Source organism: Mustela nivalis (assembly GCF_964662115.1).
Source record: "Mustela nivalis genome assembly, chromosome: X".
NCBI lineage: Eukaryota > Metazoa > Chordata > Mammalia > Carnivora > Mustelidae > Mustela > Mustela nivalis.
This window is the reverse complement of record NC_139040.1, coordinates 85,609,707-85,632,979: the sequence shown is the minus strand read 5'-3', so window position 1 is coordinate 85,632,979 and position 23,273 is coordinate 85,609,707. Positions and strand designations below refer to the sequence as shown.

General features: G+C 40.3%; 1 pseudogene across 1 annotated transcript; it reads left to right on the top strand.

Annotated features, from left to right (window-relative positions):
• Positions 1-936: 936 nt before the first annotated feature.
• LOC309856373 (ATP synthase mitochondrial F1 complex assembly factor 1 pseudogene) lies at positions 937-2,711 on the top strand (annotated as a pseudogene). The gene has a single exon. The product of its transcript is annotated as an ATP synthase mitochondrial F1 complex assembly factor 1 pseudogene (transcript).
• Positions 2,712-23,273: the final 20,562 nt, after the last annotated feature.

Here is a 23,273-nt window from a genome sequence, read left to right as displayed (position 1 = left end):
CTAGTCCTCAGGGAGATTCAAATTAAAACCACATTGAGATATCACCTTACACCAGTTAAAATGGCCAAAATTAACAAAACAGGAAACAACATGTGTTGGAGAGGATGTGGAGAAAGGGGAACCCTCTTGCACTGTTGGTGGGAATGCAAGTTGGTGCAGCCTCTTTGGAGAACAGTGTGGAGATTCCTCAAGAAATTAAAAACAGAACTTCCCTATGACCCTGCCATTGCACTCCTGGGTATTTACCCCAAAGATACAGATGTCGTGAAAAGAAGGGCCATCTGTACCCCAATGTTTATAGCAGCAATGGCCACGGTCGCCAAACTATGGAAAGAACCAAGGTGCCCTTCAATGGACCAATGGATAAGGAAGATGTGGTCCATATACACTATGGAGTATTATGCCTCCATCAGAAAGGATGAATACCCAACTTTTGTAGCAACATGGACGGGACTGGAAGAGATTATGCTGAGTGAAATAAGTCAAGCAGAGAGAGTCAATAATCATATGTTTTCACTTATTTGTGGAGCGTAACAAATAGCATGGAAGACATGGGGTGTTAGAGAGGAGAAGGGAGTTGGGGTAAGTTGGAAGGGAAGGTGAATCATGAGAGACTATGGACTCTGAAAAGCAATCTGAGGGGTTTGAATTGGCAGGGGGGTGGGAGGTTGGGGTACCAGGTGGTGGGTATTATAGAGGGCATGGATTGCATGGATTACTGGGTGTGGTGAAAAAAGAATGAATACTGCTTTTCTGAAAATACATAAATTAATAAAATAAATAAATAAGTAAAATGCAGGAGCCGGGCAAACTTGGGGCGGCGGAGGGGTGGAGACATGCGGCGGCACCCCGAGCCGCCCCCCCGAGCGGGTGGCGGAGTCGCGGAGCGCGCGGAACCTCGGTGCCGGAGCAAGGGCGCGGCGGACCGGCAGCGCGATGGAGCAGACGTGCTGGCCTCGGGCTGAGGCGGACGCGCGGGGGGGGGGGGGGGGGGGCATGGCTGCCGTGGCTGCGGCAGGTGGTACAGGCCCGGCCGTGTTGCAGGTGGCAGGTCTGTACCGGGGGCTGTGCGCCGTGCGCACCCGCGCCCTAGGCCTGGGGCTCGTGTTCCCCGCGCAGTTGCGCGTGTTCCCGGTGCGCCGCGGCTGGGGCGGCCCCGCGGGGGGCGCCCACGGCAGCGGGGTTGGAGCCGAGCTCGAAGCCAACCCCTTCTACGACCGCTACTGAGACAAGATCCAGCAGCTGCGCAGGTCTGACCCAGCTGCTTTTGAATCCCGACTGGAAAAGCGCATTGAGTTTCGGAAGCAGCCAGTGGGGCACTCCAGGCAAGGTGACTTTATCAAATGTGTAGAACAGAACACAGATGCCCTGGGGAAACATCCTGTGAGCAGAGGATTCACTAAGGGCAAGACTCTCAGTTCAATCTTTAACATTGAAATGGTGAAAGACAAAACTGCAGAAGAAGTAAGACAGATTTGGCAGCAGTATTTTGCAGCAAAAGATACGGTCTATGCAGTTATTCCTAAAGAGAAGTTTGACTTGATCTGGTCCCGGGCTCAGTCCTGTCCAACATTTCTCTGTGCACTACCAAGAAGGGAAGGTTATGAGTTCTTTGTAGGACAATGGACAGGTACTGAACTCCACTTCACTGCACTTATAAATATTCAGACCCGAGGGGATGCTGCAACCAGCCAGCTGGTTTTATATCACTACCCTGAACTTAAGGAAGAAAAGGGCATAGTGCTGATGACAGCAGAAATGGATCCCACATTTCTGAATGTTGCTGAGGCACAGTGCATTGCCAACCAAGTTCAGCTCTTCTATGCCACCGACCGGAAGGAGACCTACGGGTTAGTGGAGACTTTTAACTTCAGACCAAATGAGTTCAAGTACATGTCTGTCATTGCTGAATTGGAGCAGAACTGAAATGTGCCCAGAACCAGAATAAGACTTAGAGCTATGAGGGCTGGCTTACAGAGTCTGCTTAGCCCTGATAGTTTTCTGCAGCCTACCTGGCCCCTTGAACTTTTGGGAGCTTAGCAGCTATAAGGAGCAATCTCTGATGGGTTGCCTTGTATGCTTATCACAAGAAGTAATCGTGGAGGTGAGCCCTATTACTTGATATTCTGGAATAAATGTACCCAAACATTCTGATAATTATATCCCAGGATACTTAAGCCTTCCTTTTTAAGTGTTTGAGGTCATAACCAGAGAGAGCTAAGGATCCACAGGATGGTGACTTTACACAGTATAATTGTGCTGTGTATCCCTTTGACCTCATAGCTCCCAAATGATTAGTTCTTCATATTTATAAATTTGTGGCAGAATAGTAAGCTTGAAGACCTGCTATAATTTGATGTGGGCTTTGCATACTCTTCCTGTGTGCCCCTTGGCTGGCCAAAGGTATAGCCCAAATATCCTGTTTAGACTCTAGAATGACCAGATATTGCCATCAGGATTCAGACTTCATCTAGATGTCTCCAGAGTTGCCTTTCATGGAGCTGGTTTGGAGGGTCAGTAGATTTCAGGTATAGTGAAACACACAAGTACAGTGCCTGCGCATTTCTAAACCATAGTTTGTTATACCTGCTCCTCTAACTTTGCCTATTAGAAGCTGTGTATCTGGAGAGGGTGAATCAGCGCAGTGTAAATAAATCAACACTTTTGAAAGGAAAAAAAAATAAGTAAAATGCAAAATAATAAAAAAAAAACCTTACCTCTGAGAAGATAGAGCCTTTTACCTATGCCTTAGAGATGTTTAAAAAATTGAAAAGATTTCTAGATCACAAAAAATATAAATAAATAAATAAATAAATAAGCAAGAAATGGTATAATGCAAATGCATTTTGTATATGTGTGACGTGTATCTAGGTATTTCTGAATAAATTTATGAAAAAGCTGGGAAACATATATATCAAAAATTTGTAAACCTTTTAAAAGTGGGATTAGATAGGCCGAAAGGAAACTTTTTGCTTTGTAAAAATTATAAAAGAGTGTGATTTGGGGGAAATTGTTTCTTTTTTCAGTTTTTTTAAATTAAAAAAAAAAGTAATACTCAAAGGAAAATGAAAACAAAATCAACAACAGCAACAACAATGAAAAACCTCCCCTCAAACAAGAATCCAGGGCCAGATGGCTTCCCAGGGGAATTCTACCAAACATTTAAAGTAAAATTAATACCCATTACCCATTCTTCTGAAACTGTTCCAAAAAATAGAAATGGAGCGAAAACTTCCAAGCTCATTTTCTGAGACCATCATTACACTGATCCCCAAACCGGACAAAGACCCTACTGAAAAAGAGAATTACAGACCAATATCCCTGATGAACAAGGATTTAAAAATTTGCACCAAGATGCAAGCTAATGTGATCTCACAGTACATTAAAAATATTATTCACCACAACCAAGTGGGATTTACTCCTGGGCTGCAGGGATGGTTCAATATCCACAAATCCATCAACGTCATAAACCACATTAATAAAAGAAAGTGCATTTCTATGCAATAACCATGGGGCAGAAGAAAGGGAAACCAAGGGGCCAATCCCATTTACAATTGCACCAAAAGTCATTAGTACCTAGGAATAAAACTAACCAAAGAGGTATAGGATTGATATTCTGAAAACTGCAGAACACTTATGAATGAACTTGAGGAAGACACAAAGAAATGGAAAAAAAAAATTTTTTTTTCTCATGCTCATGGATTGGAAGAACAAATGGTGTTAAAATGTCTATACTATCCAAAACAGTCTACACATTCAATGCAGTCCCCTTCAAAATACCATCAACTTTTTTCCGCACAGAGCTGGGACAAACAATCCTAATGTTTGTATGGAATCAGAAAATACCCTGAATAGCCAAAGGAATGTTGCAAAAGAAAACCAAAGATGAAGGCATCACAATTCCAGACTTTCAGCAGTATTACAAAGCTGTAATCATTGAGCCAATATGGCGCTGGCACAAAAATAGACCCATAGATCAATAAAACAGAATGGAGGACCCAGAAATGGACCCCCAACTCTATGATTAACTAAGCTTCAACAAAGCAGGAAAGACTATCCAAATGAAAAAGGACAGTCTCTTCAACAAATGGTGTTGGGAGTATTGGACAGCCACATGCAGAAGAATGAAACCTGACCACTTTCTTAAAGCATACACAAAGATAAACTCAAAATTAATGAAAAGCCTAAATATGAGACAGGAACCCATCAAAATTCTAGAGCACACAGGCAGCAACCTCTTTAACCTCAGCCACAACAACTTCTTGCTAGACACGTCTCTCAAGGCAAAGGGAAAAAAAAGCAAAACAGGAGCCATTCGCCCTTCATCAGAGTAAAGCAAAACAAAACAAAACAAAACAAAACAAAAACAAAAACAAAAACAAAACAAACAAAAAACAAAAAAACAACCCTTTGCACCGCAAAGGAAACAATCAAGCAAACTAAAAGACAATGTGCACAATGGGAGCAAATGACATATTGGATAAAGGGTAGTATCCAAAATGTATAAAGAACAAAATATATCAAATTCGATACATCCAACAAACAAACAAACAAAAAATCCAGTCAGGAAATGGGAAGAAGACATGAACAGACGCTTCTCCAAGGAAGACCTACAAATGGCCAGCAGACACATGAAAAAGTGCTCAACATCGCTCGGCATCAGGAAAGTACGAATCAAAACTGCAATGGTGTGAGGTGGCTAGAATTTACATCTCAGGAAACAAGAGATGTCGGTGAGGATGCAGAGGAAAGGGAAAATTCTTACACTATTGGTAGGAATGCGAGCTGGTGCAGCCACTCTGGAAAACAGTTTGGAGGTTTGCCAAAAAGTTAAAAACAGAGCTACCCTATGACCCAGCAATTGTACTACTAGGTATTTATCCAAAGGATACACACATAGTGATTCAAAGGGGCACCTGCACCCCAATGCCTATAGCAGCAATGTCCACCACAGTTGTTTTGCTTTTGTTTCTGTTTTTTTATTGTGGTACAAGCACTTAACATTAGATCTACCCTCAACACATTTTTAAGTACATGATATAGTATTGTTAACCATAAGCACGATGTCATGCAGCAGATTTCTAGGGCCTATTTATCTTGCATAATTCTAACTTTATACGCATTGGACACCAATCTCCATTTCCCTCCTCTCCAGGCCTTGGCAACCACCATTTTTCTTTCTGTTTCTCTAAGTTTGGCTATTTTAGGTACCTGATATAAGTGGAGTCCTTCAGGATGTTTTCTTCTGTGACTGGTTGATTTCATTAGGTATAATGTCCTCCAGGCACATCCATGTTGTCATATATGACAGAATTTCCTCCTGTTTTTGAAACCAAATAATATTCCATTGTGGTTATACACCAGAAGGTATCCACTGATAAACATGTAGTTTGTAATCATATTTTGAGTATTGTGAATAATGCTGCAATGAATATATGAGTGAAGATATCTCTTTGATATTCTGATTTCAATGCTTTTGGATATATGCTCAGAAGTGGGACTGCAGAATCATATGTTAGTTATGTGTTTAATTTTTTTTGAGAAATATACATATTATTTTCCATAACAGCTGCAGTATTTTATATTCCCACCAGTGGTGCACATGGGTTTGGATTATACCATAACCTCACCAACATTTCTTATCATTTAAAAAAGAATAACAACCATTCAAATGGGTATTGGGGTGATATCTCACTATGGCTTTGATTTGCTTTTCTTTGATGATTAGTGACTCCAAGCATCCTTTCATATACCTTTTGGCCATTTGTACATCTTCTTTGGAGAAATGTCTATTCAGATCCTTAGCCCATTTTTAAAATTGGGTTATTTGTGGTGTTTGGTTGGTTGGTTGCTTATTGAGTTACAGGAAGTTTCCAATATATTTTGGATAGTAATCCCTTTTTAGCTGTATCATTTTCCAGTATTTTCTCCCATTCCATAGGTTGTCTTTTCACATTGCTCTTTCCTTTGACATGCAGATTTTTTTTTCAGGTTTGATTAGTCCCACATGTCTATTATTACTTTTGTTGTTGTGCTTCTGGCCTTATGTCCAAAAAATCATTGCCTGGGACAATGTCATGAAGCTTTTTCCTTAAATGTTCTTCTAGGACACTGATGGCTTCAGGTCTTCCATTTAAATTTGTAATTCTTTTGAGTATATTTTTTGGTATGGTGAAAGATAAGGGTCTATTTTCATTCTTTTGCATGTGGATCTCTATTTTCTCCAGCACAATTTGTTGGAGAGACCATCCTTTCCCCACTGGGTATCACTGGCACTCTTCTCGAAAATCAGTTTATTTCTGGAATTTCTATTCGGTTCCTTTGGTCTATATGTCTTTTTTTATGCCACCAGTACCATGCTCATGCTGTTTTAATTATATTTGCTTTGTAATGTATTTTGAAGTCAGGAAGTGCAATGACTCCAGGTATGCTATCCTTTCTTGAGATGTTTTGACTATTGGGGGTATTTATTGATTTCATATGAATGTTAGGATTGTTTTCTTTTCTTTTTAATTTCTGTGAACACTGTCACTGGTATTTTGAAGGGGTTGCATTGAAACTGTAGATCACTTTGCATAGTACAGACATTTTAACAATATTAAGTTTTCTAATCTATGAATGTGGAGTATCTTTCCACAAATTTGTGTCTTCTTTGTTTCATAGTTTTCAAGCGTATGCCTTTTACCAACTTAGTTAAGTTTATTCCAAAGCACTTTATTCCTTATGTTCCTATTGGAGATGACATTGCTTTTTTTTTTTTTTAATTTTAATTTTTTTCTGTGTTCTGTGATTCATTGTTTATGCACCACACCCAGTGCTCCATGCAATATGTGCCCACCTTAATACCTACCACCAGGCTCACCCACCCTGCCACCCTCCTCCCCTCCAAAACCCTCAGTTTGTTTCTCAGAGTCCACAGTCTCCCATGGTCCATCTCCCCCTCCGATTTCCCCCAACTCACTTCTCTGCTCCAACTCCCAATGTTGTCCGTGGTATTCCTTATGCACAACAGTTAAGTGAGACCATATGATAATTGACTATCTCTGCTTGACTTATTTCACTCAGCATAATCTCTTCCAGTCCCGTTCATGTTGATACAAAAGTTGGGTATTCATCCTTTCGAATGGAAGCATAATGCACCATAGTATATATGACCATATCTTCCTTATCCACTTGTCTGTTGAAGGGCATCTTGGTTCTTTCCACAGTTTGGTGACCGTGGCCATTGCTGCTATGAAATTTGGGGTACAGATGGCCCTTCTTTTCACTACATCTGTATCTTTGGGGTAAATACCCAATAGTGCAATTGCAGGGTCATGGGGAAGCTCTACTTTCGATTTCTTAAGGAATCTCCACACTGTTTTCCAAAGTGGCTGCGCCAACTTGCATAATTCAATTTTCAGACAGTTCCTTGTTAGTGTATAGAAACCAGATGATTTTCATATCTTGATTTTGTTACCTGGTACTTTAGTAAATTTATTCATTAGTTCTAACAGTGTTTTTTTGGATCCCCTGGAGCTTTCTACCTATAAGATCATGTCATCTAAAGCAGATAATTTTACTTCTCTTTTTCTGACTTGGATCCTTTCCTTTCTGTTTTCATGCCTAAATGCTCTGGCGACGTGATACCCCACTGTGATTTTGATTTCTGTTTTCCTGATGATACATGATGTTCAGCAACTTTTCATGTGTCTGTTGGCCATCTTCTAGGTGTTCTTTGGGGGGAAATGTCTATTCAGGTACTCTGTCCATTTTTAGTCAGACTAATTGTTGTTGCTCTGGTTGTTGTTGCTGTTTGGTGTTCAGTTGTAGAAGTTCTTTATATATTTTGGATAGTATCCCTTTACCAGATAAATAACTTTAGAATGTATTCTTCCATTCAGTTGCTTGTTTTTCATTATGTTGATGGCTTCCTTTGCTATGCAAAAGCTTTTAATTTTGCTGTAATCCCAATAGTTTTTTGTGGGTTTTGTTTTGTTTTGTTTTGTTTTTGTTTTTGTTTTTTTGCTTTTGTTTCCTTTGCCTAAGGAGTCATTTCCATAAATATGTTGCTAATGCCAATGTTCAAGAAACTACTGTTTATTGTTCTCTTTTTCAGAGTTTTATGGTTTCAGGATCACCTCACAACTGTCAGGATGGCTAATATCAAAAAGGACATTGGGGAGGGTATGTGCTTTGGTGAGTGCTGTGAAGTGTGTAAACCTGGTGATTCACAGACCTGTACCCCTGGGGATAAAAATATACGTTTATAAAAAATAAAAAAATAAAAAAAAAAAGAGAGAGAAGAAATAGCATGTGCTGGTGAGGATACAGAGAAAAGAGAACCCTCATGCACTGTTGGTGCAGATGTGAATAGGTACAGCCAGCATGGAAAACAGGATGGGGGGGGTCTCAAAAAAATCAAAAAAATTGGAATACCTTAATGATCCAGTAATTTCACTAAGTATTTACTGAAAGAAAGAGGAAGCACTAATATGAAAAGATTTATGAATCCCTCTGTTTATTGCATCCTTATTTACATTATCCAAGATATGGAAGAAACATAAGTGACCATCAATAAATGAATGGGGAAGAGTCAAGATGGCAGAGAAGTAGGGGGACCCTGGGCTTTCCTAGCCCCTCAGTCACAGCTGTATTGAAGTCAGATCCCTTGGAACACCTAGGAAAGCAATGTTGAGACTGAGAGAAGCATCTCCACAGTGATACTGTGGAGGGAGACAGCGTGGCAGGTGCAAGGAGTGTGGAAGTGAATTGAGGGAGAGGAAAACTGCAGTGCCATGGAAGGGCGGGGACGCTTTCCACAGAGAGAGAAAGGGAGAGAAAGAGAGAGGTGTTGAGAGAGTGTGGCCTCAGGTTCACACAGGACAAAAACCTCTACAGACCACAGACTGGGGAGCAAGCGTTCTGAATGTCACAGATTTTTTTTTTTTTTTTCAAAGAGCCTGGGGAGCTCAAACTCTGAGGTTTTGGAGGTGCATGACTTTTGTCAGAGTGGAGCTGTAGCTTGCACTCTTGAGGGGAAGGAGGCTGCTGGACCAATAACACACAAGGTGATATAGGGATCTCCTGGGTCACACTGGGGGAGAACATTCTCTTCCTGGAGTACATTTGGAAGAGCTTATAGTGGCTCTCCAAGGACAAAAGACCCTGCAGGCACCAGCAAAGGGCCGTTCATGGGTGAGGTGACAGAGGCGTGTGGAGAAGGTGGATAACTGAGTCGCTGCTTTTCAAAGTGCCACACCATAGATTTTGCAAGCTATGCAAACTTGGGATTGTTTTCCTGGGACAAAGGACACAAGATACAGCACAGGGAGGCTCTTCTCAAGAGGAGAGGGGTGCGTCCGTGTGGTGCCAGCTTCTTTAAGACTTGGAGTTTTGAATCCCAGCAGGGAGCCAAAGACAAAACACAGGAGAGCTGTGATGCGGGGCATGCTGATGGCTCTCACTATTCTGTGAGGGCTTCCTGAACAGTGGAGGGTTGCGAGATGCCCTGTGTGAGGAGGAAATAGTAGGGTGGAGCCATTTTCCCCCACAGCACCAACACAGTCAGACTTCAGAGAGCAACACAGTGGTGCACAGTGGAGGCAAGAGATGGAAGTACATATTTATTGGGACAGGTTTGACTGAGCCAGTGCAGTGGGGGTCTCCGCCAGACAGGCAGCACCCTGCATGCACCAAGTTTATTGATCATAGAGTGCTTTAAAGCATCACATGAAGTTCTGCTCAAAAAAGGACCAGGCTTTACATTCTTTTTCTTTTCTTTTCCTTTCTTTCCTTTCTTTTTCTTTCCTTTGGAATCTGGCTTATCAGTATTTCTATGCTATTTTATTCTTGGGTTTTTGTTTTTAAAATGCCTTTTTCTTTTTATTTTGGATAAGGCCTCTGTTTACCCTTTTTTTTCTCCTTTTGTTTTCTTTGGAATCAGGTTTATAATTTTTTTTAAAATTTTAATTTATTTTTAAATTTATTTTCAGTGTTCCAGAATTCATTGTTTATGCATCACACCCAGTGTTCCATGCAATATGTGCCCTCCATAATACCCATCACGAGGCTCAACAAATCCGCCACGCCCACCCCTATAAAACCCTCAGATTGTTTTTTCGGAGACCACAATCGCCCATGGTTCATCTCCCCCTCCAATTTTCCCCATGTGTTGTTGTGTTATTTTTTATGCTCCACAAATAAGCAAAACCATATGATATTTGACTCGCTCTGCTTGACTTAGTTCACTCAGCATAATCTCTTTCAGTCCCATCCATGTTGTTATAAAAGTTGGGTATTCATCCTTTCTGAGGGAGGCATAATACTCCATAGTATATAGGGACCACATCTTCCTTATCCATTCGTCCATTGAAGGGCATCTTGGTTCTTCCCACAGTTTGGCGACCGTGGCCATTGCTGCTATAAACATTGGGGTACAGATAACCCTTCTATTGACATCTGTATCTTTGGGGTAAATACCCAGGAGTGCAATTGCAGGGTCATAGGGAAGCTCTAATTTTAAATTCTTGAGGAATCTCCACACTGTTCTCCAAAGAGGCTGCACCAACTTGCATTCCCACCAACAGTGCAAGAGGATTCCCCTTTCTCCACATCCTCTCCAACACACATTGTTTCCTGTCTTACTAATATTGGCCATTCTAACTGGCGTAAGGTGGTATCTCAATGGGGTTTTGATTAGAAACTCCTTGAGGGCCAGTGATTATGAACACTTTTTCATGTGTCTGATAGCCATTAGTATGTCTTCATTGGCCGAGTGTCCGTTCATGTCTTCTGCCCATTCTTGGACACGATTATCTGTTTTGTGTGTGTTGAGTTTGAGCTGTTCTTTATAGATCCTGGATATCAGCCTTTTGTCTGTACTGTCATTTGTGAATATCTTCTCCCATTTCGTGTGTTGCCTCTTTGTTTTGCTGACTGTTTCCTTTGCTGTGCAGAAGCTTTTGATCTTGATGAAGTCCCAAAAGTTCATTTTCACTTTTGTTTCCTTTGCTTTTGGAGACATATGTTGAAAGAAGTTGCTGTGGCCAATGTTGAAGAAGTTACTGCCTATGTTCTCCTCTAGGATTCTAATGGTTTCCTGCCTTACATTGAGGTCTTGTACCCATTTTGAGTTTATATCTTTGTGTATGGTGTAAGAGAATGGTTGAGTTTCATTCTTCTACACATAGCTGTCTGATTTTCCCAGCACCATTTGTTGAAGAGACTGTCTTTTTTTCCACTGCATATTTCTTCCTGCTTTGTCCAAGATTATTTGACCATAGAGTTGAGGGTTCATATCTGGGCCCTTTACTGTGTTCCACTGGTCTATGTGTCTGTTTTTTTGCCAGTACCGTCCTGTCTTGGTGATCACAGCTTTGTAGTAAAGCTTGGAATCAGGCAACGTGATGCCCCCGGTTTTGTTTTTCTTTTTCAACATTTCCTTAGCAATTCGGGGTCTCTTCTGGTTCCATACATATTTTAGAATGGTTTGCTCCAGCTCTGAAAAATGCCGCTAGAATTTTGATTGGAATGGCTTTGAAAGTATAGACTGCTCTAGGCAGTATAGACATTTTACCAATGCTTACTCTTCTGTTCTATACGTATGGAATGGTATTCTATCATTTTGTATCTTCTTCAGTTTCTTTCATGAGTGTTCTCTTGTTCATTGAGTACAGATTCTTTGCATCTTTGGTTAGGTTTATTCCCAGGTATCTTATGGTTCTTGGTGCTATAGCAAATGGAATCAATTCTCTAATTTCCCTTTCTCTATTTTCATTGTTAGTGTATGAGAAAGCAACTGATTTCTGTACATTGACTTTGTATCCTGCCACATTACTGAATTGGTGAATGAATTCTAGTCGTTTGGGGGTGGAATCTTTTGGGTTTTCCATATAAGGCCTCATGTCTTCTGTGAAGAGAGAGAGTTTGACTTCTTCATTGCCAATTTGAATACCTTTTCTTTCTTTTTGTTGTCCAATTGCTGTTGCTAGGACTTCTAACGCTATGTTGAACACGAGTGGTGAGAGTGGGCATCTTTGTCGTGTTCCTGATCTCAAAGGGAAGGCTGTCAGCTTTTTCCTATTGAGGATGATATTTGCTGTGGGTTTTTTATGGTTAGGTTTTATGAAGTTGAGGAATGTTCCCGCTATCCATATACTTTGAAGTGTTTTAATCAGGAACAGATGCTGGCTTCTGTCCAATACTTTTTCTACAGCAATTGAGAGGCCTATGTTGTTCTTCTCTCTTCTCTTATTGATTTGTTTTATCATATTGATTGATTTGCGAATGTTGAGCCATCCTTGAAACCCAGGGATGAATCCCACTTGGTCATAGTGGGGAATCTTTTTAATGTGCTGTTGGATGCTATTAGCTAGGTTCTTCTTGAGAATCTTTGCGTCCATATTCATCATGGATATTGGTCTGAAATTCTCCCTTTTGGTGGGGCCTTTGCCTGGTGTGGGGATCAGGGTAATACTGGCTTCATAAAAAGAGTCTGGACGTTTTCCTTCTGTTTCGATTTTTTGAAACAGCTTCAGGAGAATAGGTATTATGTTCTCTTTGAAGCTTTGGCAGAATACCCCAGCGAATCCGTCAGGTCCTGGGCTTTTTTTTTTTTTTGGGGGGGGGGGGGTTGATGACTGCTACAATCTTGTTACTAGATATTGGTCTATTCAGGTTGAGAATTTCTTTCTGGTTCAGTTTTGGAAGTTTATATTTTTCCAGGAATGCATCCACTTTGTCTAGGTTTCTTAAGTTATTGGCATATAATTGTTGATAGAAATTTCTGATGATTGTTTGTATTTCCTGGTGTTAGTTGTGATCTCTCCCTTTTCGTTCATAATTTTATTAATTTGGTCTTCTCTCTTTTCTTTTGGATTCGTTTGGCCAGTGTTTTATCGATCTTATAGATTCTTTCATAAAACCAGCTTCCAGTTTCATTGATGGGTTCTATCTCTAGCTTCTATCTCGTCGATCTCTGCTCTAATCTTGATTATTTCCCTTCTTGTGCGTGGAATTGGCTTAATTTGTTGTTGATTCTCCAGTTCTTTAAGGTGTAGAGACAGCTGGTGTATTCTGGATTTTTCGATCTTTTTGAGGGAGGCTTGGGTGGCTATGTATTTCCCGTTTAGGATGGCCTTTGCTGTATCCCACAGGTTTTGGACTGAAGTGTCTTCATTATCCTTGGTTTCCATGGATTGTTTAAGTTTTTCTTTGATTTCCTGGTTGACTCAAGCATTCTTAAGCAAGGCGGTCTTTAGCTTCCAGGTGTTTGAATTCCTTCCGAGCATATTCTTGTGGTTGAGCTCCAGTTTAAAAGCATTGCGATCTGAGAATATGCAGGGAATAATCTTGATCTTTTGGTATTGGTTGAGCCCTGATTTGTGACCCAGTATGTGGTCTATTCTGGAGAAGGTTCCATGTGCACTCATGAAGAATGGATATTCTTCTGTTTTAGGGTCTAATGCTCTGTTTATATCTATGAGGTCCTTCTGGTCCAATGTGTCATTTGATGCTCTTGTTCCCTTATGAATTTTCTGCTTGGATGATCTCTCTGTTACTGAGAGTGGCTTGTTAAGATCCCCTGCTATTAATGTATTCATGTCAATATGACTCTTTATCTTGATTAACAGGTGTCTTATGTAGTTGGCTGCTCCCATCTTGGGGGCATAAATATTTACAGTTGTTAGATCTTCTTGGTGGATAGACCCTTTAAGAAGGATGTAGTGTCTTTTTCTCTTTTTGAGTGCTTTCAACCATCCTCTAGCTTAATGCTCATCCCCAATCACAGGGCACTCTCGTATTGGGGTATTACTTTCTAATGGGTCACTTCTGGTGGCTCCCTCCCCCTTTTGTTTATCTTCCACTGCCAGTCCGATGTTCCCACTCTGCTTTACCTGTCCACTGGCATCTTCTGCCCCCATAGAGATCCAGAAGTGTATAATTCTAATCTCGGACTGATTTCATGGGTGATCAGAGTTCTTTGGGAGATAATCAGCTCACTTCAGGGGACCCGTTGAAACAGCACCTCCTACTTTTCCACCATCTTGTCACCCATCTCCAGGTTTATAATTTTTGATTGTTAGGTTTTTGTTGTTGTTGCTTCTTTTCTTTTCCTTTTTTTAAATAAGGATTCCCCCCCACCACCACCTTTTTATCCCAGGCTTATTTTAACAACAAGAACAATAACAACAGCAACAACAAATCAAACCACATTTGGTTAAAGGTCCAAAAACTTCCTACTGCAGGCAAGAAGTAGCTCTTCAGAGGACTGTGGAGTGGGAAAGAGCAGCCAAAATGCAACAGCAGAATGCACACAGCATACATCAGAAACATCCTGAAGTGCCTGACAGAGTATGGACCGTGCATGACCCTGTCTTAATATAACATTACTCTCAGGAGCAAGAAACATAAGTAACTCTCAAAGCATGAAAAAGGCAGAAACTTAACTAAAATGAAAAGGCAGCTGAATTATCCCTAGAAAGAAAGGTCAGGAAGATATCACAGCCAGAGACCTGCTCAAAATAGATATAAGCAATATATCTGAATAAGAATTCAGAACAGTCATAAGACTACTTGTTGGCCTTGAATAAAGCATTGAAGACAACATAGAAACCCTTGCTGCTGATACAAAATGCTTCAAACTAGTCAGGCTGAATATTTTTTTAAAAATTGCTCTAAGTAGATGCAAAATGAACTGGATATAGTCACAATGAAGATTGAAGAAGCAGAGAAGAAAATAGGTGAGAGAGAAGATAAAATTATGGAAAATAATGGAGCTGAAAAGAAGGGAGGAGGGAAACTATTAGATCATGAAAGTAGACATAAGGAACTCAGTGATTCCATAAAGCAAAATAGTATTTGCATTTAGGAGTCTCAGAAGAATCGTAATAGACCTTTTCACTGAAACTTGGCAGGCTAGAAAGGAGTGTAAGGACATATTCAATGTGCTGAGTGGGAAAAACATGCAGGCAAGAATACTTTATCCAGCACAGCTGTCATTCAGAATAGAAGGAGGGATAAATAGTTTCCAGGACAAGTAAACCTAAAAGAGATCATGGACACTGAAACAACTCTGCAAGAAATATTTAAGGGGACCCTTTGAGTGGGAAAGAGAGACAAAAAGCAACAAAGTCTAGACAGGAACAGAGAATATCTATAAGAATGGGGGCTTTACAGGTAATACAAAGACACTAAATTCATATCTATGAATAAATGTTCTGAATATAAATTGACTAAATGCTCCAATGCGAAGACATAGGGTATCAGAACAGATAAAAAAACAACACCCACTGATATACTGCTTATAAGAGACTCGTTTTTGACCTAAAGACACCTGTCCATTGAAAGTGAGGGGATGGATAACAATTTGGCTTGCTAATGGTCATAGAAACAACAACAACAACAAACTGTAGTACCCGTACTTATATCAGACAAACCATATTTTAAACCAAAGGTTGCCTGAGAGTTAAGATGGTGGATGAGTAAGGGGCCCTAATTTCATCTGGTCCCTGGAATCCAGCTAGGTAGTTATCAAATCTTTCTGAACACCTGTGAAATCAACCAGATATCTGAGAAAAGAATCACTAGCTATACTACAGATAGAAATCCACCACTTTCTGCAAGGTAGGAGGTGTGGAGATATGAATCTGCGGTGATATATTGGAAGGTAAATGGCAAAGGGGGGCCTCCATAAGCCAGATATCAGAAAGCGTTCTAAACAGGGGAGCTCAAACTCAGAACTTCTAGAAGTTTTCCAGAAAGGCTCTCAAGAGGCAAAATAGGGCATCATCCCAGGTGGGACAGTGTGGTCTCAGGATCCCCAGGGTCACAAAAAGACAAGGGGTGCCTGAGGCTGGCAGAGATCCCAAGCATTGGAGCAGGGAAGCCAGCTGCAAACAGCGAGTCCAGGCACCGGGTTTTGCTTGGTGCACTGCATGGTCTGGTTGGGCAACTGCTCAGGAAGAGGCCCAGGAAGAGCAGGGGCCTCTATGAGAACCCACTCCTTCACCTAGGAAGAGCTGCACGGGAGCACACTGCAGGAGTCTGTAAAGTTTGGAGACTCCAAACAGGGTCACATGCCTGAGATAAAAATGTTTGGTCACAGGCTGGGTGAACACCAATATTGGATGGAAACCGGGGAGACAAGTGTGATTGACTGCTTTTCTCTGAAGATGCAATGAAGAGTGGGGGTCATGAACTTTCAGCTCTGGGACTAGATACCAGGGAGCCAACATTTTCAACACCCACTACAGCTCCAGAGCCATTTACAACAAGCCTGGCCCCCTGCCAAAGGTAGTGCAATTCTCCCCAGGCAAAGACATCTGAGAATCAGTGCACCAGGCTGCTCCCCTTGAAGAAGATCAGGATCTTCCAGTGAATGCTAAGTTAACCAAGCATACAGAACTGCAAAACTCCAGCTCTTTGGGAAAGAAGTATATAGTTTTCGTAGTTTGATCTTACTATTCTTTACTCCTTCAGCTGTATATTTTATTTTCCTCTTCAGCAATTTTCTTATTTTATCAATTCTTCTTTTTTAAACTATGCTATGTTAGTCACCACACAGTACATCATTACTTTTTGATGTAGTGTTCCATGATTCATTGCTTGTGTATATCACCCAGTGTTCCATGCAATGCATGCCTTCCTTAATACTCATCACTGGGCAAATCCATCCTCTGCCATTACCCCTCTAAAACCCTCAGATTTTTTCCCAGAGTCCAAAGTATCCCATGGTTTATCTCCCCACTGACTTCTCCCCCTTCATTTACCAATTATTTTTTAAGAATTTTTGCATTTTCATTTTCACACTAACATTTTGTATATATATTTCATTTTATGGTTCCTTTTATTTTATTTAAATACATTTTTGAATACATAAACGTTTTTCTATCTTTCCTATTTTGGGATCTAGTTTCCTCTAACAAACAGCCCAAAATACAATCAGCATCGAATATACTGTTCTGTTCGGTTCAACTTCTCATTTGATTTTACACTCATTTTTCACCTTTCTTTTCCTTTTGTCTTCTGATCTCTTCTGATTTGTGTAGTGTTTAATTTTCTGGTGTCATTGCTTTTTTTTTTTTTTTTTGTATTTTCTCTCTTTCATCTATTCTTTTCTAGACATAATGAGAAGACAGAAGAAATCATCCCCAAATAGAGAACAAGAGGCAGTATTCATTGCCAGGGTTGGAATCAATATGGATACAAGTAAGATGTCACAGGTAGAATTCAAAACAACAATTGTAAAGATAGTCGCTGCATTTGAAAAAAATAATAGAAGACACTAGACAATCGCTTACTGGAGAAATAAAAGAACAAAAATATAAGGTCAAAATAAAAAATGCTATTGGTGAGATGCAGTAAGAAATGGAAGCTCTAACTGCTAGTATAAATGAGGTAGAAGAGAGGGTGAATGATAAAGAAGACAAAATGATGGAGAATATGGAAGCTGAGAAGAAGAGAGTTAAACAACTACTGGACCACGGGGGTACAATTTGAGAGATCAGTGATACCATAAAGTAAAACAATATTAGAACAATTGGGGTCACAGAGGAAGAGGAAAGAGAGAGAAAGGGAGACATAAGGCTGTATTTGAATGAATTATAGATGAGACCTTCCTTAATATGGAGAAGGAAATAGGCCTTCAAGACCAGGAGGCAGAGAGAACCCCCCTCAAATTAAAAAAAAAAAAAAAAAGGTAAACAACTTCAGATACAATAGGGAAGTTTGCAAATTTCAGTGATAAAGTGAAAAATCCTGAGAACAGCTTGAGACAAGAGGTCCTTGACCTATAAGGATAGAGACATATGGCTGGCAGAAGACCTGTCCACAGAGATCTCACAGGCCAGAAAGGACTGGCATGTTATTTTGAAGGTAATAAATGAGAAAAATATGCAGCCAAGAACACTTTATCCAGCAAGGACTCTCATATAGAACAGAAGGAAAGATAAAGAGCTTCCAGGACAAACAGAGACTGAAAGAATTTGTGATCACTAAAGAAGCCCCAAGATAAATATTAAAAGGGATCCTGTAAGCCTCAAGAGAACACAAAAGTAACAAAGACCAGAAATGAAAAGAGAAAACATACGGAAACATTGATTTTACAGGTAATACAATGGCATTAAATTCATATCTTTCAATAATTACTCTGAATGTAAATGAGCTAAATCTTAATCAAAGGACACAGGGCATCAGATTGGATAAAAATAAGACTCACTGATATTCTGTCTAGAAGAGATTCACTTCAGGCCACAAGGCACCTCCAGGTTGAAAGTGAGGGGTGGAGAACCATGTATCATACTAATGGACATCACAAGCGAGCTGGACTAGCAATCGTTATAGCAGACAAATTCGATTTTTAAACCAAAGTCTGTAATAAGAGGTGAAGAGGGACATTATATCATAATTTAGGGGTATACCCAACATGAAGATCTAACAGTTACAAATATTTATGTCCCAAACATGGGAGCAGCCAATTATATAAACTGATTAATAAAAAACTAAAGAAACTAGATATCGGTCTATTCAAGTTGTCAATTTCTTCCTGGTTCAATTTGGGGAGTTCATAGTTTTCCAGGAATGCATCCATTTCATCTAGGTTGCTTAACTTATTGGCATATAATTGTTGATAATAACTTCAGATGACTGTTTCTACTTCCTTGGTGTTAGTTGTGATCTCTTCCTTTTCATTCATAATTTTATGAATTTGGGCTTTCTCTCTTTACTTTTGGATTAGTGTGGCCAATGGTTTATCGGTCTTATTGATTCTTTCAAAAAAAACAGCTTCTAGTTTCATTAATACGTTCTACTGTATCTCTGGTTTCTACCTCATTGATCTCAGCTCTAATCTTGATGATTTCCCTTCTTATGTGTGGAGTTGGTTTGATTTGGTGTTGATTCTCCAGTTCTCTAAGGTGTAGAGACAGCTGCTGTGTTCTGGATTTTTCAGGTTTTTTTTTTGAGGGAGGTTGAATGGCTATGTATTTCCCCCTTAGGACCGCCTTTGCTGTATCCCATAGGTTTTGGACTGAAGTGTCTTCATTCTCATTGGTTTCCATGAATTGTTTCAGTTCTTCTTTGATCTCCTGGTTGATCCAAGCATTCTTAAGCAAGGTGGTCTTTAGCTTCCAGGTGTTTGAGTGCCTTCGGAACTTTTCCTTGTGATTGAGCTCCCGTTTCAAAGCATTGTGATCTGAGAATGTGCAGGGAATAATCTCAGTCTTTTGGTATCGGTTGAGTCCTGATTTGTGACCCAGTATGTGGTCTATTCTTGAGAAGGTTCCATGTGCACTTGAGAAGAATGAGTATTCTGTTGTTTTAGGGTGGAATGTTCGGTATATATCTATGAGGTCCATCTGGTCCAGTGTGTCATTCAATGCTCCTGTTTCTTTATTGATTTTCTGCTACGATGATCTGTCTATTCCTGAGAGAGGCATGTTAAGTTCTCCTACTATTAATGTATTCATATCAATATGATTCTTTATCTTGATTAACAGTTGTCTTATGTAGTTGGCTGCTCCCATATTGGGGGCATAGATATTTACAATTGTTAGATCATCTTGGTGGATAGTCCCTTTAAGTATGATGTAGTGTCCTTCTGTACCTCTGACTACAGTCTTTAGTTTAAAATCTAATTTATATAATATGAGAATCGCTACCCCAGCCTTCTTTGAGGCCCATTGGCATGAAAGATGCTTTTCCATCCCTTCACTTTCAGTCTGGGTGTATCTTTAGGTTCAAAATGGGTCTCTTGTAGACAACATATGGATGGGTCCTGTTATTTTATCCAGTCTGCAACCCTGTGCCATTTTATGGGCGCACTTAGGTCATTCACATTGAGAGTGATTATAGCTAGATACGTTTTTATTGACATCGAGTTACCTTTGAAGTCTTTCTTTCTGTAGATTGCCTCTATATTTCTGTTCAATGCTATTCTTGGGCTTTTTCCTCTTTTATAGAACCCCCCTTAACATTTCCTGAAGTATCGGCTTGGTGGTTGCATAGTCATTTTTTTTCTTTGTTTTGTTTTGTTTTCTTTCTTTCTTTAATTTATTTTCCGTGTAACAGTATTCATTGCTTTTGCACCACACCAAGTGCTCCATGCAATACGTGCCCTCCTTAATACTACTTTGGGTAATCCCATTTGGTTTCTGGTTTCTTTTCTTTTTCTTATTTATTTTTTATTTTCAGCATAACAGTATTCATTATTTTTGCACCACACGCAGTACTCCATGCAATCTGTGCCCACTATAATACACACGACCTGTACCCCGACCTCCCAACCCCTGCCCCTTCAAAACCCTCAGATTGTTTTTCAGTGTCCATAGTCTCTCATGGTTCACCTCCCCTTCCAATTTTTCCCGAGTCCCTCCTCCTCTCTATTTCCCCATGTCCTCCATGTTATTTGTTATGCTCCACAAATAAGTGAAACCATATGATAATTGACTCTCTCTGCTTGATTTATTTCACTCAGCATAATCTCTTGCAGTCCCGTCCATGTTGCTACAAAAGTTGGGTATTCGTCCTTTCTGAAGTAGGCATAATACTCCATAGTGTATATGGACCACATCTTCCTTATCCATTGGTCTGTTGAAGGGCATCTTGGTTCTTTCCACTGTTAGGTGACCGTGGCCATTGCTGCTATAAACATTGGGGTACAGATGGCCCTTCTATTCGTGACATCTGTATCTTTGGGGTAAATACCCAGGAGTGCAATGGCAGGGTCATAGGGAAGTTCTATTTTTAATTTCTTGAGGAATCTCCACACTGTTCTCCAAAGAGGCTGCACCAACTTGCATTCCCACCAACAGTGAAAGAGGGTTCCCCTTTCTCCACATCCCCTCCAACACATCTTGTTTCCCGTCTTGCTAATTTTGGCCATTCTAACTGGTGTAAGGTGGTATCTCAGTGTGGTTTTAATTTCAATCTCCCTGATGGCTAGTGATGATGAACATTTTTTCATGTGTCTGATAACCATTTGTACATCTTCATTGCTTGCATAGTCTTTTAAGCCTTGCCGGTCTTGGAAACTCTTTATCTCTCCATCCATTTTGAATGTCAGTCTTGCTGGATAAGGTATTCTTGGCTGGATGTTTTTCTTATTTAGTTCCATGAGTATATCTTGCCAGCCTTTTCTGGCTTGCCAGGTCTCTGTGGATAGGTCTGACGTTATTCTGATGGGCTTCCCTCTGTAAGTAAGGAGCCTCTTTGCCCTGGTGGCTTTCAAGAGATTATACCTACAATTATAATTCCTCAATTTGACTATCAGGTGTCGTGATTTTTTTTTGAATGTATAATCTTGGGTGGAGACCTTTCAGCCTCTAGTACATGAATGCTGGTTCCATTCGTGAGATTGGGAAAATTTTCATGAAGGACTAGTTCCACTATATCTTTGAGACTTCTTTTTTTCTCCTCCCCTTCAGGGATTCTAATAATTCTGACGTTGGAACGGTTCATGGCATTATTTATTTCCCTGATTCTGTTTTCGTGGTTTCTAAGCTGTTTTTTCCAGGCTTCCTTCTGATCCTTTCTCTCTATCTTTTTGTCCTTCCGATCACTAATTCTATCTTCTGTCTCAGTTACCCTAGCTTTGAGAGAGTTTAGATTAGATTGGAACTCATTGAGAGCATTGTGAACCTCCTCCCTGGTAGCTTTCAGCTCAGCCCTAACATTGTGAACATCCTGTCTGGTCGCTTTCAGTTAGACCCTAATCTATTCCGTTTGGTCATCCATGGCTTTCTGCAACCTAGATATTGCCTGGATAATTGTTAGCCTGAATTCTCTTTCCAACATATTGTCTATGTTGATAGCCGTTAGCTCTGTTGCAGAAGGTCCATCCTCTGTATTCTTCTTCTTTTGGGCATTCCTCCTCCTAGTCATTTTGGTGGGAGATGACTGAACAGATGTAGCTGGATATATCAACGGTGTTGCAGTCAAGGTGCACCCTGGAACACTTCTGAGCAAGCAGGATTCCCCACCCAAATGAGAGACAAAAGAAAAGAAAAAGAACAAGAAAAAAAAAAAAAACGAGAGAGAGAGAGGAAAGAAAGGGAAGATGAAAGTGAAGGTTCAGCCCAGATGGGCCCCAAGGTAAGATTTATGAAGTAGGCAAACAAAAAGACTGATACAAGTATATGACAAGAGGAAAAAATATATTTATGCAAATAAAGGAAGAACCTTATCAAAAAGAACCCCAAGTATAAGATTTATATGCTATCAGGGCAAACACAAAAACACAGGAACACTGGTGGATGAAGAAGATGGGAGAGTGGTTATAAATTCTCAGTGTGTGTGAGCAAGGTTGTTTTGATTCTTCCTGGATGTATCTTGATATCTTTGTTAAAGGACTCAAATTTCCTAAGATAAAGGGGATTAAAAATTGGTTTACCTATAAGGGTAGTATTGATTGAGGAAAGGGGATTACTTTGAAGTTTAACTCTATATGAATATTAGAGAATAAAAATAAACTAGACTAGACTAAACTAGTCTAGACTAAACTAAACTAAAATTAAAAAAGAGAAATTCAAAAAATAAAAATGCAAAAGAAAAACATAGGTGTATGTATCAAAAGATCAGGTTAGAAGGATATTATGGATTTGATGTACTGTACAGCTCACTGTGATGGTAAATAGGTTAAAAAAATTATCTATGTGTAAAAAAAAAAAAAAAATGAACCAGAATAGTGGGAACGAGTGAAAAATAAAAATTTTCCTCTGAAGTAGTGGTTGTTTTTGTAGTCCTTTCTATCTCTCTCTCTCTCTCTTTTTTTTTTTTTTTTTCTTGTTGGTTTGTTTTCTGGGGAAGGGGCCTGCCACGTGGGTTGTCAGTCAATGATGTTTCCTGAGTTAAGTCCTCCTGCACCCCTCAAAGGGGTGGGCTCTGAAGAAACTGTTTGTTTGTTTGTTTGTTTTTATCAGTCTTTTTGTTCTCTGGCGGTTTTTATGTTTCTTCACTTTTTTCTCTCACCTTGACTGCTTTTGATGGTTTTCGCAGTTTTAGAGGAAAACAAACCGCACCCTGATCTCCCTCTCAGAGAGAAGCCTCAGTCTGGGTGCAGAGCCTAAATAAGTTCCCCCTTGGCTGCTGGCAGAGCAGGTTCCAAGTTGCAGACCCTGGGGACGCAGGATCTTTTGCTTGTACCCAAAGCCAAGGCAGTGGTGGCTGTCTGGGAGCCCGGGACCATCAGAGAGGTTCCAGGCAGCAATCGCACACTGAGATTTTCCCACTGGCCTGAGCTGGGAGTGCCTGGTCTTGCTGGGTCTAAGAGTGCCCAGCTTGCATGCACCTCTTTC